The sequence below is a fragment of the Lolium rigidum genome, chromosome 6 (assembly GCF_022539505.1).
Source record: "Lolium rigidum isolate FL_2022 chromosome 6, APGP_CSIRO_Lrig_0.1, whole genome shotgun sequence".
NCBI classification, from domain to species: Eukaryota; Viridiplantae; Streptophyta; class Magnoliopsida; order Poales; family Poaceae; genus Lolium; species Lolium rigidum.
This window is the reverse complement of record NC_061513.1, coordinates 150,733,840-150,751,037: the sequence shown is the minus strand read 5'-3', so window position 1 is coordinate 150,751,037 and position 17,198 is coordinate 150,733,840.

Below are 17,198 nucleotides of genomic sequence, written 5' to 3'. Positions count from 1 at the left end.
GGGGACTCCTTGGCCATGGTGTGGCGTCGACGATAGGCGGGGCTGCACTTGACGGTCTTGAGGTGGAGGTGTCCAAAGGCCACCCCGCATCAGGTTCGATTAAACCTTGGTTTCTTATTGAGGGAAACTTTCCGCTGTGCGCATCACACCTTCCTCTTGGGGTTCCCAACGGACGTGTCAGCTACACGCATCAAGCAAATTTCTGGCGCCATTGCCGGGGAGATCAAGACACGCTGCAAGGGGAGTCTCCACTTCCCAATCTCTTTACTTTGTTTTTGTCTTGCTTTATTTTATTTACTACTTTGTTTGCTGCATTATATCAAAACACAAAAAAATTAGTTGCTAGCTTTACTTTATTTTCTATCTTGTTTGCTATATCAAAAACACAAAAAAAAATTAGTTACTTGCATTTACTTTATCTAGTTTGTTTTATTTACTACTGCTAAAATGGCCACCCCTGAAAATACTAAGTTGTGTGACTTCACAACCACAAATAATAATGATTTCTTATGCACACCTATTGCTCCACCTGCTACTACAGCGGAATTCTTTGAAATTAAACCTGCTTTAATGAATCTTGTTATGCGAGAGCAATTTTCTGGTGTTAGTTCTGATGATGCTGCTGTCCATCTTAATAATTTTGTTGAATTATGTGAAATGCAAAAGTATAAGGATGTAGATGGTGATATTATTAAATTGAAATTGTTTCCTTTCTCATTAAGAGGAAGAACTAAAGATTGGTTGCTATCTCTGCCTAAGAATAGTATTGATTCCTCGGACTAAATGCAAGGATGCTTTTATTGGTAGATATTATCCCCCTGCTAAAATTATATCTTTCAGGAGTAGCATAATGAATTTTAAACAATTGGATAATGAACATGTTGCTCAAGCTTGGGAAAGAATGAAATCTTTGGTTAAAAATTGCCCAACCCATGGACTGACTACTTGGATGATCATCCAAACCTTCTATGCAGGACTAAATTTTTCTTCGCGGAATTTATTGGATTCGACTGCTGGAGGTACCTTTATGTCCATCACTCCGGGGCGGCTACAAAGCTTCTTGATAATATGATGGTTAATTACTCTGAATGGCACACGGAAAGAGCTCCACAAGGTAAGAAGGTAAATTCTGTTGAAGAATCCTCTTCCTTGAATGATAAGATTGATGCTATTATGTCTATGCTTGTGAATGATAGGACTAATGTTGATCCTAATAATGTTCCGTTAGCTTCATTGTTTGCCCAAGAAGAACATGTTGATGTAAACTTCATTAAAAATAATAATTTCAACAACAATGCTTATCGGAACAATTCTAGTAATAACTATAGGCCATATCCTTATAATAATGGTAACGGTTATGCTAATTCTTATGGGAATACTTACAACAATAATAGGAATACACCCCCTGGACTTGAAGCTATGCTTAAAGAATTTATTAGTACACAAACTGCCTTTAACAAATCTGTTGAGGAAAAGCTCAATAAAATTGATATTCTCGCTTCTAAGGTTGATAGTCTTGCCTCCGATGTTGATCTTTTGAAATCGAAAGTTATGCCTAATAGGGATATTGAAAATAAAATTGTTACTACAGCAAATGCCATCCAAGTTAGAATTAATGAGAATATAAGATTAATGGCTGAACTGCGTGCTAGGTGGGATAGAGAAGAAAATGAAAAACTAGCTAAAGAGAAAAATGTAGCTAAAGTTTGGACTATTACCACCACTAGCAATGCTAATGATTCACATGTTTCTGCACCTCCTACTATTAATGATAAAATAATTGGTGTTGGCAATGTTTCTACTCCTAGTGCAAAGCGCGCAAAATTACCTGAAACTGCTAAAACCGTCGAAACCGCCTCGTGATAAAACCGCTGAAATTTTTTCCAACCTTGGGGATGATAATCCCATTGCTTTAGATTGTAATGATTTAGATTTTGATGATTGCCACATCTCTGAAGTTATAAAGTTCTTACAAAAACTTGCTAAGAGTCCCAATGCTAGCGCTGTAAACTTGGCTTTCACAAAACATATTACAAATGCTCTCATAAAAGCTAGAGAAGAGAAACTAAAACTTGAAACTTCTATTCCTAGAAAGCTAGAGGATGGTTGGGAGCCCATCATTAAAATGAGGGTCAATTATTTTGATTGTAATGCTTTATGTGATCTTGGTGCAAGTATTTCGTTATGCCTAAGAAAGTTTATGATATGCTTGACTTGCCACCATTGAAAAACTGTTATCCTGGATGTTAATCTCGTTGATAATGCTAAAAAGAAACCCTTGGGGAAAGTTGATAATGTTCATATTATGGTTAACAATAACCTTGTCCCCGTTGATTTTGTTGTCTTGGATATTGAATGCAATGCATCTTGTCCCATTATATTGGGAAGACCTTTTCTTCGAACCGTTGGTGCTACTATTGATATGAAGGAAGGTAATATTAAATATCAATTTCCTCTCAAGAAAGGTATGGAACACTTCCCTATAAAGAGAATGAAGTTACCTTTTGATTCTATTATTAGAACAAATTATGATGTTGATGCTTCATCTCTCGATAATACTTGATATACACTTTCTCGCGCCTAGCCGAAAGGCGTTAAAGAAAAGCGCTTATGGGAGACAACCCATGTTTTTACTACAGTATTTTTGTTTTATATTTGAGTATTGGAAGTTGTTTACTACTGTAGCAACCTCTCCTTATCTTAGTTTTGTGTTTTGTTGTGCCAAGTAAAGTCTTTGATAGTAAAGTAAATACTAGATTTGGATTACTGCGCAGAAACAGATTTCTTTGCTGTCACGAATCTGGGTCTAATTCTCTGTAGGTAACTCAGAAAATTAAGTCAATTTACGTGAGTGATCCTCAGATATGTACGCAACTTTCATTCAATTTGGGCATTTTCATTTGAGCAAGTCTGGTGCCTCAATTAAATCCATCTTTACGGGACTGTTCTGTTTTGACAGATTCTGCCTTTTATTTCGCATTGCCTCTTTTGCTATGTTGGATGAATTTCTTTGATCCATTAATGTCCAGTAGCTTTATGCAATGTCCAGAAGTGTTAAGAATGATTGTGTCACCTCTGAACATGTTAATTTTAATTGTCCACTAACCCTCTAATGAGTTGTTTCGAGTTTGGTGTGGAGAAAGTTTTCAAGGATCAAGAGAGGAGTATGATACAATATGATCAAGGAGAGTGAAAGCTCTAAGCTTGGGGATGCCCCGGTGGTTCACCCCTGCATATTCTAAGAAGACTCAAGCGTCTAAGCTTGGGGATGCCCAAGGCATCCCCTTCTTCATCGACAACATTATCAGGTTCCTCCCCCGAAACTATATTTTTATTCCGTCACATCTTATGCACTTTGCTTGGAGCGTCGGTTTGTTTTTGTTTTTGTTTTGTTTGAATAAAATGGATCCTAGAATTCACTGTATGGGAGAGAGACACGCTCCGCTGTAGCATATGGACAAGTATGTCCATAGGCTTTACTCATAGTATTCATGTCAAAGTTTCTTCTTCGTTAAAATTGTTATATGGTTGGAATTGGAAAATGCTACATGTAGTAATTCTAAAATGTCTTGGATAATTTGATACTTGGCAATTGTTGTGCTCATGTTTAAGCTCTTGCATCATATACTTTGCACCCATTAATGAAGAAACACTTAGAGCTTGCTAATTTGGTTTGCATATTTGGTTTCTCTAGAGTCTAGATAATATCTAGTATTGAGTTTTGAACAACAAGGAAGACGGTGTAGAGTCTTATAATGTTTACAATATGTCTTTTATGTGAGTTTTTCTGCACCGTTCATCCTTGTGTTTGTTTCAAATAACCTTGCTAGCCTAAACCTTGTATCGAGAGGGAATACTTCTCATGCATCCAAAATACTTGAGCCAACCACTATGCCATTTGTGTCCACCATACCTACCTACTACATGGTATTTCTCCGCCATTCCAAAGTAAATTGCTTGAGTGCTACCTTTAAAATTCCATCATTCACCTTTACAATATATAGCTCATGGGACAAATAGCTTAAAAACTATTGTGGTATTGAATATGTACTTATGCACTTTATCTCTTATTAAGTTGCTTGTTGTGCGATAACCATGTTTCGGGGACGCCATCAACTATTCTTTGTTGAATATCATGTGAGTTGCTATGCATGTCCGTCTTGTCCGAAGTAAGAGAGATCTACCACCTTAATGGTTGGAGCATACATATTGTTAGAGAAGAACATTGGGCCGCTAACTAAAGCCATGATTCATGGTGGAAGTTTCAGCTTTGGACATATATCCTCAATCTCATATGAGAATAATAATTGTTGCCACATGCTTATGCATTAAAGAGGAGTCCATTATCTGTTGTCCATGTTGTCCCTGTATGGATGTCTAAGTTGAGAATAATCAAAAGTGAGAAATCCAAAATGCGAGCTTTCTCCTTAGACCTTTGTACAGGCGGCATGGAGGTACCCCATTGTGACACTTGGTTAAAACATGTGTATTGCGATGATCCGGTAGTCCAAGCTAATTAGGACAAGGTGCGGGCACTATTAGTATACTATGCATGAGGCTTGCAACTTGTAGGATATAATTTTCATAACTCATATGCTTTATTACTATCGTTGACAAAATTGTTTCATGTTTTCAAAATAAAAGCTCTAGCACAAATATAGAAATCGATGCTTTCCTCTTTGAAGGACCATTCTTTTTTACTTTTATGTTGAGTCAGCTCACCTATCTCTCTCCACCTCAAGAAGCAAACACTTGTGTGAACTGTGCATTGATTCCTACATACTTGCATATTGCACTTGTTATATTACTCTATGTTGACAATTATCCATGAGATATACATGTTACAAGTTGAAAGCAACCGCTGAAACTTAATCTTCCTTTGTGTTGCTTCAATACCTTTACTTTGATTTATTGCTTTATGAGTTAACTCTTATGCAAGACTTATTGATGCTTGTCTTGAAGTACTATTCATGAAAAGTCTTTGCTTTATGATTCACTTGTTTACTCATGTCATTACCATTGTTTTAATCGCTGCATTCATTACATATGTTTACAAATAGTATGATCAAGGTTATGATGGCATGTCACTTCGTAAATTATCTTTGTTATCGTTTTACCTCGCTCGGGACGAGCAGTAACTAAGCTTGGGGATGCCGATACGTCTCCGACGTATCGATAATTTCTTATGTTCCATGCCACATTATTGATGATATCTACATGTTTTATGCACACTTTATGTCATATTCGTGCATTTTCTCGGAACTAATCTATTAACAAGATGCCGAAGAGCCGCTTGTCGTTTTCTCGTTGTTTTTGGTTTCGTAAATCCTAGTAACGAAATATTCTCTGAATTGGACGAAATCAACGCCCGTGGTCCTATTTTGCCACGAAGCTTCCAGAAGACCGAAGAGGAGTCGAAGTGGGGCCACGAGGCGCCGCCACACTAGGGCGGCGCGGCCCAGGCCCTGGCCGCGCCGACCTATGGTGTGGGGCCCTCGTGTGGCCCCCCGCGTTGCCCTTCCGCCTACTTAAAGCCTCCGTCGCGAAACCCCGCATCGGGAGCCACGATACGGAAAACCTATCGAGACGCCGCCGCCGCCAATCCCATCTCGGGGACTTCGGAGATCTCCTCCCGCACCCTGCCGGAGAGGGGATTCATCTCCCGGAGGACTCTTCACCGCCATGGTCGCCTCTGGAGTGATGAGTGAGTAGTTCACCCCTGGACTATGGGTCCATAGCAGTAGCTAGATGGTTGTCTTCTCCTCATTGTGTTTCATTGTTGGATCTTGTGAGCTGCCTAACATGATCAAGATCATCTATCTGTAATACTATATGTTGTGTTTGTCGGGATCCGATGGATAGAGAATACTATGTTATGTTAATTATCAAGTTATTACCTATGTGTTGTTTATGATCTTGCATGCTCTCCGTTATTAGTAGAGGCTCGGCCAAGTTGATGCTAGTAACTCCAAGAGGGAGTATTTATGCTCGATAGTGGGTTCATGTCTCCGTGAATCCGGGGAGTGACGTAAACCCCTAAGGTTATGGATGTGCCAGTTGCCACTAGGGATAAAACATTGATGCTATGTCCGAGGATGTAGTAATTGATTACATTACGCGCAATACTTAATGCAATTGTCTGTTGTTAGCAACTTAATACTGGAAGGGGTTCGGATGATAACCTGAAGGTGGACTTTTTAGGCATAGATGCAGCTGGATGGCGGTCTATGTACTTTGTCGTAATGCCCAATTAAATCTCACCGTACTTATCATGACATGTATGTGCATTGTTATGCCCTCTCTATTTGTCAATTGCCCGACCGTAATTTGTTCACCCAACATGCTTTTATCTTATGGGAGAGACACCTCTAGTGAACCGTGGACCCCGCTCCATTCTTTTATACCGAAATACAAATCTGTCGCAATACTTGTTTTACTCGTTTTCTTGCAAACAATCATCTTCCACACAATACGGTTAATCCTTTGTTACAAGCAAGTCGGTGAGATTGACAACCTCACTGTTTCGTTGGGGCAAAGTACTTTGGTTGTGTTGTGCAGGTTCCACGTTGGCGCCGGAATCTCCGGTGTTGCGCCGCACTACATCCCACCGCCATCAACCTTCAACGTGCTTCTTGACTCCTACTGGTTCGATTAAACCTTGGTTTCTTACTGAGGGAAACTTGCCGCTGTGCGCATCACACCTTCCTCTTGGGGTTCCCAACGGACGTGTCAGCTACACGCATCACACGCCCTCGAGATCTCACGCCAGCGAGCGGCCACAGAGGAGGCAGAGCGACAAAAGCTCGCCTCCCTCAACGCTCATCGCAACTATGACGCGTTCGCCCGCGAGCAAGCGAGGCGCGCCAACAACGAGCAAAGGCGGGAAGCACGGTGTGACGCCCCAAAACCGGTACCATGAGGATTGTAACATCCCAAATTTCAATAAAAGAGGAGAAGCAAAGTTTCAGAGATCCAAAATTCAGAACAAACAAAAACTTTTCTTTTGCATATAGTACCCTGCATAGGACTTGTGCATTTTGAGTGATATGCCATGATGATTGTTTAATTGCTTATGTGATGAACTCTAAAAACCTAAGGTGATCAAGTGAAGATCACCAACCAAATAAATCAAAAAGAGAAAGAAATCAAATAAGAGGAAAACCCTAAAAACCCTAACATATGGCTTATGCCATTTTTGCAAATTTTGACCCTAGACCCATTTGACTCTACCATTACTTGTAATCTACCAATTAGATGGTTATTACAACTTTGGGGAATCAAAGATTTACCATTTGAACCAAATCCAAATTCAAATTTTGGCTCACATGAGATAATGGTCATTTTTGACTTTTATAGTCTGGTCACCACTTTGAGCCTCTAGTTTTCAAGATTTCTAAACCAAACAAATCCTATTCTTTGCATGTCATCCAAGTACTCATCAAGGTGAACATTTTCTGTAAATACCATCATCCCAAATTCTCTATGGATCAAGAGTTAGGATCAAGCAAAGATGAGACTTTGAATCAAATGCAAGATTCCCAATTTTCAAAATGTGACCAAACCATGCCAAGTCTTGACCCCCACTTGCCCTAGCACTGACCCCTGGACACCACCACACCTAGCCCATGCAAAGGCAGCACCAGGAGAGGGCCAGACATGGCGTGGCCATGGCCATGTCGGCCACGTTCCACCTCGACACCTCCCCCTCTCTTCTCTCCACGGCAGGCCTCGCCACCATGTCAAACAGCTCGCCCTTGATCTCAGGAGATCGCCCGTACTCGCCATTGACCGAGAGGACGTCGCCACGAACCACCATGGGCGCGCCCAGTACGCTCCAGGTACGACGCAAGCGGCATGGGCGACGTCACCGTGCACGGACGCGCGCGACACGGCCACGCGGCGCTCGCCGAATCTCGCCGTACCCCGACCATATCCGCACACCCTGGTACCCTCCTCGCCACGCGGAGCTCGCCGGACAAGCTGGCGTCATGCCTTAGCGCCCACGGTCGCCGGAGAGGACGAGCGCGCCCGCCACGGCCGCGCCAGTACGAGCAAGGACCCGACCACCCTAGGCACCCCCTTGCCGCGCCGTTCACGCTCATAGCTTCGCCATGACGTCGTGAACACAACCGCGTCGCTGCCTAGCCCTCTACGCCGCTGGAGAAGCCGCGCCCTTGTCGACCTTGCCGCAGCACCCACGGCCAACCTCGAGCCTATAAAAGGAGGCATCGCCTCGACAATTCCTTCACACCGCAACACTCCCCTCCCCTTCCTCGACCTCCTCGTCACCTCACCATGCTCGATTAGCCACCAGAAGCTCCCAATTGCTACATCGCCGCCGCCCACAGTAGCCGACGATCGCCGGAGAAGGAAGCCACCCCTGGAGTTGCCGCCGGTACCAGGAGCTTCGCCGTCGTCCACAACTTCATCGAGCAGACTGCCAACCCTAGCTGGAGCCACCGTAAGCCCTCCGAACCCCTACCTGAGCCGCCGGCGAACTCCTCTCTCGCCGTCGACCACGACGAGCGTGAGCCGTCGATCTGTGATCTAATCCAACGCCCCACATTAGTCCATACCGCTTCGGCCGTTAAGAGTCGCTGACGGGTGGAGCCCACTGTCAGGCAGCCCGCGCGTGCGTGGACGCGTAGTGGGCTGGCCTTGGGCCGTTTTAATCCAATTAGGCCCAACTGTGTTTCCCGCCGGCCTTTTTATTTCAAATCGAGTTTAAATAATTTAGTTCAAATTCAATACTGGATCCCACTTTGGAAATTCATAGAATCTGTTTGGCTTGGCCAAATTTGAGAAATTTCATATTGTTAGAAAGCTATTGAAAAGTTCTACAACTTGCCACTGGTCTCACCTTGAGATCTATTGTAGAAATAATGTGACAAAAAGATCAAGCCAGAGACTTTTGCACATTCAACTAAATCTTAAAAACCAACCAAAATAGTTATTAAGTTAATTCGAACTCCAATAGCTCACATTTGACTTACACTAATTGTTTCTGCAAGAAAATGGTGTGGTCACTTTGCATGATCATGCCCTAGTTTAAATAAAAGACAATATGGCTATGTTACTTAGGAGATATTGTCCAAAACTATTATAGAAATCATATGAAGTATTTTACTTCATTTAAATCTTGTCTCAAGTGAACTCATGTGATGTTTGAACCCCTGGTCAAACACTCTTATATGAAATACTTGGAGATTTAAGTCATTTGTAGAATTAATAAATGGTATGAGGTGGTCAACCTCATTTAAATCATTTCCTCCAATAATGATAATGAATGGTTGACTTAGGTCAACATAAGTTCATGAATTATTGTTTGAGAAATTAAATCTTAAGAAGATTTTCAATGAGAGGAAATTATTCCTCAAGAACCCTATGGAGATTAACTTTCACATATGAATAAGAGGGACTGATTTTATTTCCTCAAGTTACACAACCAATGCACCTTAATGTAATGAATTGTGTGCTTAGCCTAGTTGTGTGAATATATATATGATGTTTGGGAATCGCCATTGAGTTAGTGAGTAATTATACTCGTATTCAAATTTAGACGCTAGCACCGGAGAATACCAGGAAGAGGAAGGATACTACCAAGAGGAGGAAGAAGAGAACTTTGAGAACTACCAAGGCAAGCTAATACTCTTGCAAAGTGCAAAGCTCCTTTGGAGCAAGGCACCATGATTCTTATCTTTCTTAACATAAGCCTATCCCAAGTTTTTCCTATACAAGTTTTACTTGTTTATTTCAAAGAGTTACATGGATAAGTTAACTTGATCTAAGTGGTTAAGATTATTAGTGTAGTAAAGTTAGTCTCAAGCTAGTCAAGCAAGATAGCACCCCTCATGATTAGTGCTAGTGCTAAAATACTAAAACTTGACTACTCTAGATGGGAACTTGTGACTTTGAAATAATCTTGAAACCTTGGAATGATAAGTCATTCCATTGAATGATGTTTGAAGGTGAAAATGACCAAGAGAAGATGGTGATTTTTTTTATACAAAACTCATATTGGTTTGAATGCGATACCTTTCCAATATTGAGTACCCCCACAATACCTGATTATGGGTAGGGCTTAACTAGAAGTTTATGCATCTTAGTATGGGTTCCCTCTGAACACACATCATAGGGGTTATGCCGAGGCTGCCTCCATTGTTGAGAAAAGATGTGAATTGAGGTGAATTGTAAGGCCAAGCCCTGTGCAGTTCCCGTGTTAACAGTTGGTTTTCACTGGGAGGCCAAGCTCATGGGGAGAGGTGCTCATACTAGGGTTTATAAGTGAAAGGTTATGGTTGATGATCCGCGTACTGTGTTACGATGATTCGGGGTTATCCCGACGGATGAAATCAAATGTTGTGGCACAAGTGTGCAAACTCTGCAGAGTGTAAATCTATTCGAATAGCCGTGTCCACGGTTACGGACGGTTGGAAAGGCCATACAGTTCCCGGTGTCAGATTTTTGAAAACATGGGGGAAGCAAATGATGACTTGGTGACTTGTTGAAATATAACCAATGTTGTGGGAATGACACTAATGTTCCCACTTGAGTTAGTTAGCTCATGAATTAGTCTTGCTCAAATACTTGTGAACTAAAATTGGCTTTATGCAAATTAAACTAGAGCTTAGCACCCCTTACTAAAAGTGTAGCACTTACATTAGTGTTAGTTTGCAAGTACTTAAAGTACTTACGGCTTTGTCCCTGGCTATTCAAATGGCCAGAGTATGAAGATGAACAGAACTACCAAGCAGATGACCAGCAGGACGCCTACGACAACTTGGAGTCTTCCAACGTCAAGCGTTGGCCTGTGGACTAGAGAGTCCCTTTATCGTTACGCTTCCGCTATGAACTTGTGTTTGTTCGTTGGTCGATAGATCAACTATTTGTGTAATATGGATCATGTGATTTGATACGTCTCCGACGTATCGATAATTTCTTATGTTCCATGCCACATTATTGATGATATCTACATGTTTTATGCACACTTTATGTCATATTCGTGCATTTTCTGGAACTAACCTATTAACAAGATGCCGAAGAGCCGTTGCTGTTTTCTCGCTGTTTTTGGTTTCGAAATCCTAGTAACGTAATATTCTCGGAATTGGACGAAATCAAAGCCCAGTGGTCCTATTTTGCCACGAAGCTTCCGGAAGACCGAAAGGGATACGAAGTGGGGCGACGAGGCGCCGCCACCATAGGGCCGCGCGGCCGAGGGGGCCCGCGCCGCCCTATGGTGTGGGCCCCTCGTACGCCCTCCGACTCTGCCCTTCCGCCTACTTATAGCCTCCGTCGCGAAACCCCTGATACGAAGAACCACGATACGGAAAACCTTCCAGAGACACCGCCGCCGCCAATCCCATCTCGGGGGATTCCGGAGATCTCCTCCGCACCCCGCCGGAGAGGGGATTCATCTCCCGGAGGACTCTTCACCGCCATGGTCGCCTCCGGAGTGATGAGTGAGTAGTTCACCCCTGGACTATGGGTCCATAGCAGTAGCTAGATGGTTGTCTTCTCCTCATTGTGCTTCATTGTTGGATCTTGTGAGCTGCCTAACATGATCAAGATCATCTATCCGTAATGCTATATGTTGTGTTTGTCGGGATCCGATGGATAGAGAATACCATGTTATGTTAATTATCAAGTTATTACCTATGTGTTGTTTATGATCTTGCATGCTCTCCGTTATTAGTAGAGGCTCCGGCCAAGTTGATGCTAGTAACTCCAAGAGGGAGTATTTATGCTCGATAGTGGGTTCATGCCCGCATTGATATCTCGGGGAGTGACGAAACCCCTAAGGTTGTGTTGTGCTGTTGCCACTAGGGATAAAACATTGATGCTATGTCCGAGGATGTAGTTGTTGATTACATTACGCACCATACTTAATGCAATTGTCTGTTGTTTTGCAACTTAATACAGGAGGGGGTTCGGATGATAACCTGAAGGTGGACTTTTTAGGCATAGATGCAGTTGGATGGCGGTCTATGTACTTTGTCGTAATGCCCAATTAAATCTCACTATACTTATCATGACATGTATGTGCATTGTTATGCTCTCTCTATTTGTCAATTGCCCGACCGTAATTTGTTCACCCAACATGCTTTTATCTTATGGGAGAGACACCTCTAGTGAACTGTGGACCCCGGTCCATTCTTTTATACTGAAATACAAATCTGTTGCAATACTTGTTCTTTACTGTTTTCTTGCAAACAATCATCTTCCACACAATACGGTTAACCCTTTGTTACAGCAAGCCGGTGAGATTGACAACCTCACTGTTTCGTTGGGGCAAAGTACTTTGGTTGTGTTGTGCAGGTTCCACGTTGGCGACGGAATCTCTGGTGTTGCGCCGCACTACATCCCGCCGCCATCAACCTTCAACGTGCTTCTTGACTCCTACTCGGTTCGATTAAACCTTGGTTTCTAACCGAGGGAAACTTGCCGCCGTGCGCATCACACCTTCCTCTTGGGGTTCCCAACGGACGTGTCAATTACACGCATCAAGCAAATTTCCGGCGCCGTTGCCGGGACCCGAAGAAAAGCTACACCACAAAGATTTCTATCTCCCACGTCAACCGCACGCCGACAGCAAATTTCGGCGCCGTTGCCGGGAGATCAAGACACGCCGCAAGGGGAGTCTCCACTTCCCAATCTCTTTACTTTGTTTTTGTCTTGCTTTATTTTATTTACTACTTTGTTTGCTGCATTATATCAAAACACAAAAAAATTAGTTGCTAGTTTTACCTTATTTACTGTCTTGTTTGCTATATCAAAAACACAAAAAAATTAGTTACTTGCATTTACTTTACTTGATTCATCATGTTTCCTTTTAATTTTACCACAAAAGACATACCGGTAGGACGCGGGTCTATAATTGGGAGAAACAATATAGAAGAATTTTTCAGTCATGTTAGTACCGTTGAAGACTTTGAAGATAGACACTTGGTAGAACTTGCTCCTACTTATGAAATTGCTCCTGCTGCTTTAGTCCGCATGTTGGAAACTAAATTTGTTAATCTCAATCCTATAATCCAACACATGTTTCTTACACTCGGTGATATGGAAGAGGGGGAAAAAAAGATTTTGTTTTAGAAACCCTTCTTAGAGAATTTGGTGGTCTAGCAAGAGAGGCTAGAAAGGTCTTTGCTAAATTTAATATGCTTGATTCTCATACTAATTTTGTTGGTCTCCTTGAAAAAATGGACATGGATAGAATAAGGTACACTAATAATATTAATGATGGTGGGGAGATCAAAGCACCAATACCATGTAAACTCCTAGCTATGAATGATGCACTAGAAAATAACTATGCTTGGCTTGTTCCCGAAAATTTGTTCGATGAGAGTAGCAAGCCCAAGACTAATGAAAAGGGAGACGCTGAAACTTATGTATCCAATATACTATGCATGATTGAGAAAACTCCAAACCCCGACTGTAGATGCACCACCCTTTGATAATACTTGATATACACTTTCGCGCCTAGCTGAAAGGCGTTAAAGAAAAGCGCTTATGGGAGACAACCCATGTTTTTACTACAGTATTTTTGTTTTATATTTGAGTCTTGGAAGTTGTTTACTACTGTAGCAACCTCTCCTTATCTTCGTTTTATGTTTTGTTGTGCCAAGTAAAGTCTTTGATAGTAAAGTAAATACTAGATTTGGATTACTGCGCGTAAACAGATTTATTTGCTGTCACGAATCTGGGTCTAATTCTCTCGTAGGTAACTCAGAAAATTAAGCCAATTTACGTGAGTAATCCTCGTATATGTACGCAGCTTTCATTCAATTTGGGAATTTTCATTTGAGCAAGTCCGGTGCCCTAATAAAATCCATCTTTACGGACTCGTTCTGTTTTGACAGATTCTGCCTTTTATTTCGCATTGCCTCTTTTGCTATGTTGGATGAATTTCTTTGATCCATTAATGTCCAAGTAGCTTTATGCAATGTCCAGAAGTGTTAAGAATGATTGTGTCACCTCTCGAACATGTTAATTTTTATTGTGCACTAACCCTCTAATGAGTTGTTTTGAGTTTGGTGTGGAGGAAGTTTTCAAGGATCAAGAGAGGAGTATGATACAATATGATCAAGGAGAGTGAAAGCTCTAAGCTTGGGGATGCCCCGGTGGTTCACCCCTGCATATTCTAAGAAGACTCAAGCGTCTAAGCTTGGGGATGCCCAAGGCATCCCCTTCTTCATCGACAACATTATCGGGTTCCTCCCCCGAAACTATATTTTTATTCCGTCACATCTTATGCACTTTGCTTGGAGCGTCGGTTTGTTTTTGTTTTTGTTTTGTTTGAATAAAATGGATCCTAGCATTCACTTTGTGGGAGAGAGACACGCTCCGCTGTAGCATATGGACAAGTATGTCCTTAGGCTCTACTCATAGTATTCATGGCGAAGTTTCTTCTTCGTTAAATTGTTATATGGTTGGAATTTGAAAATGCTACATGTAGTAACTCTAAAAATGTCTTGGATAATTTGATACTTGGCAATTGTTGTGCTCATGTTTAAGCTCTTGCATCATATACTTTGCACCCATTAATGAAGAAACACTTAGAGCTTGCTAATTTGGTTTGCATATTTGGTTTCTCTAGAGTCTAGATAATATCTAGTATTGAGTTTTGAACAACAAGGAAGACGGTGTAGAGTCTTATAATGTTTACAATATGTCTTTTATGTGAGTTTTGCTGCACCGTTCATCCTTGTGTTTGTTTCAAATAACCTTGCTAGCCTAAACCTTGTATCGAGAGGGAATACTTCTCATGCATCCAAAATACTTGAGCCAACCACTATGCCATTTGTGTCCACCATACCTACCTACTACATGGTATTTATCCGCCATTCCAAAGTAAATTGCTTGAGTGCTACCTTTAAAATTACATCATTCACCTTTGCAATATATAGCTCATGGGACAAATAGCTTAAAAACTATTGTGGTATTGAATATGTACTTATGCACTTTACCTCTTATTAAGTTGCTTGTTGTGCGATAACCATGCTTCTGGGGACGCAATCAACTATTCTTTGTTGAATATCATGTGAGTTGCTATGCATGTCCGTCTTGTCTGAAGTAAGAGAGATCTACCACCTTTATGGTTGGAGCATGCATATTGTTAGAGAAGAACATTGGGCCGCTAACTAAAGCCATGATTCATGGTGGAAGTTTCAGTTTTGGACATATATCCTCAATCTCATATGAGAATAATAATTGTTGCCACATGCTTATGCATTAAAGAGGAGTCCATTATCTGTTGTCCATGTTGTCCCGGTATGGATGTCTAAGTTGAGAATAATCAAAAGCGAGAAATCCAAAATGCGAGCTTTCTCCTTAGACCTTTGTACAAAGTGGCATGGAGGTACCCATTGTGACACTTGGTTAAAACATGTGTATTGCGATGATCCGGTAGTCCAAGCTAACTAGGACAAGGTGCGGGCACTATTAGTATACTATGCATGAGGCTTGCAACTTGTAAGATATAATTTACATAACTCATATGCTTTATTACTACCGTTGACAAAATTGTTTCATGTTTTCAAAATAAAAGCTCTAGCACAAATATAGCAATCGATGCTTTCCTCTTTGAAGGACCATTCTTTTTACTTTTATGTTGAGTCAGTTCACCTATCTCTCTCCACCTCAAGAAGCAAACACTTGTGTGAACTGTGCATTGATTCCTACATACTTGCATATTGCACTTGTTATATTACTCTATGTTGACAATTATCTATGAGATATACATGTTACAAGTTGAAAGCAACCGCTGAAACTTAATCTTCCTTTGTGTTGCATCAATACCTTTACTTTGATTTATTGCTTTATGAGTTAACTCTTATGCAAGACTTATTGATGCCTGTCTTGAAGTACTATTCATGAAAAGTCTTTGCTTTATGATTCACTTGTTTACTCATGTCATTACCATTGTTTTGATCGCTGCATTCATTACATATGTTTACAAATAGTATGATCAAGGTTATGATGGCATGTCACTTCGTAAATTATCTTTGTTATCGTTTTACCTCGCTCGGGACGAGCGAACTAAGCTTGGGGATGCTGATACGTCTCCGACGTATCGATAATTTCTTATGTTCCATGCCACATTATTGATGATATCTACATGTTTTATGCACACTTTATGTCATATTCGTGCATTTTCTCGGAACTAACCTATTAACAAGATGCCGAAGAGCCAGCTTGTTGTTTTCTCGCTGTTTTTGGTTTCGTAAATCCTAGTAACGAAATATTCTCGGAATTGGACGAAATCAAAGCCCAGGGTCCTATTTTGCCACGAAGCTTCCAGAAGACCGAAAGGGATACGAAGTGGGGCGACGAGGCGCCGCCACCATAGGGCCGCGCGCCGCAGGGGGCCCGCGCCGCCCTATGGTGTGGGCCCCTCGTCAGCCCTCCGACTCTGCCCTTCCGCCTACTTATAGCCTCCATCGCGAAACCCCCGATGCGAAGAACCACGATACTGGAAAACCTTCCGCAGACGCCGCCGCCGTCAATCCCATCTCGGGGGATTCCGGAGATCTCCTCCGCACCCGCCGTGAGAGGGGATTCATCTCCCGGAGGACTCTTCACCTCCATGGTCGCCTCCGGAGTGATGAGTGAGTAGTTCACCCCCGGACTATGGGTCCATAGCAAGTAGCTAGATGGTTGTCTTCTCCTCATTGTGCTTCATTGTTGGATCTTGTGAGCTGCCTAACATGATCAAGATCATCTATCCGTAATGCTATATGTTGTGTTTGTCGGGATCCGATGGATAGAGAATACCATGTTATGTTAATTATCAAGTTATTACCTATGTGTTGTTTATGATCTTGCATGCTCTCCGTTATTAGTAGAGGCTCGGCCAAGTTGATGCTAGTAACTCCAAGAGGGAGTATTTATGCTCGATAGTGGGTTCATGCCTGCATTGATATCTGGGGGAGTGACAGAAACCCCTAAGGATGTGTTGTGCTGTTGCCACTAGGGATAAAACATTGATGCTATGTCCGAGGATGTAGTTGTTGATTACATTACGCACCATACTTAATGCAATTGTCTGTTGTTTAGCAACTTAATACTGGAGGGGGTTCGGATGATAACCTCGAAGGTGGACTTTTTAGGCATAGATGCAGCTTGGATGGCGGTCTATGTACTTTGTCGTAATGCCCAATTAAATCTCACTATACTTATCATGACATGTATGTGCATTG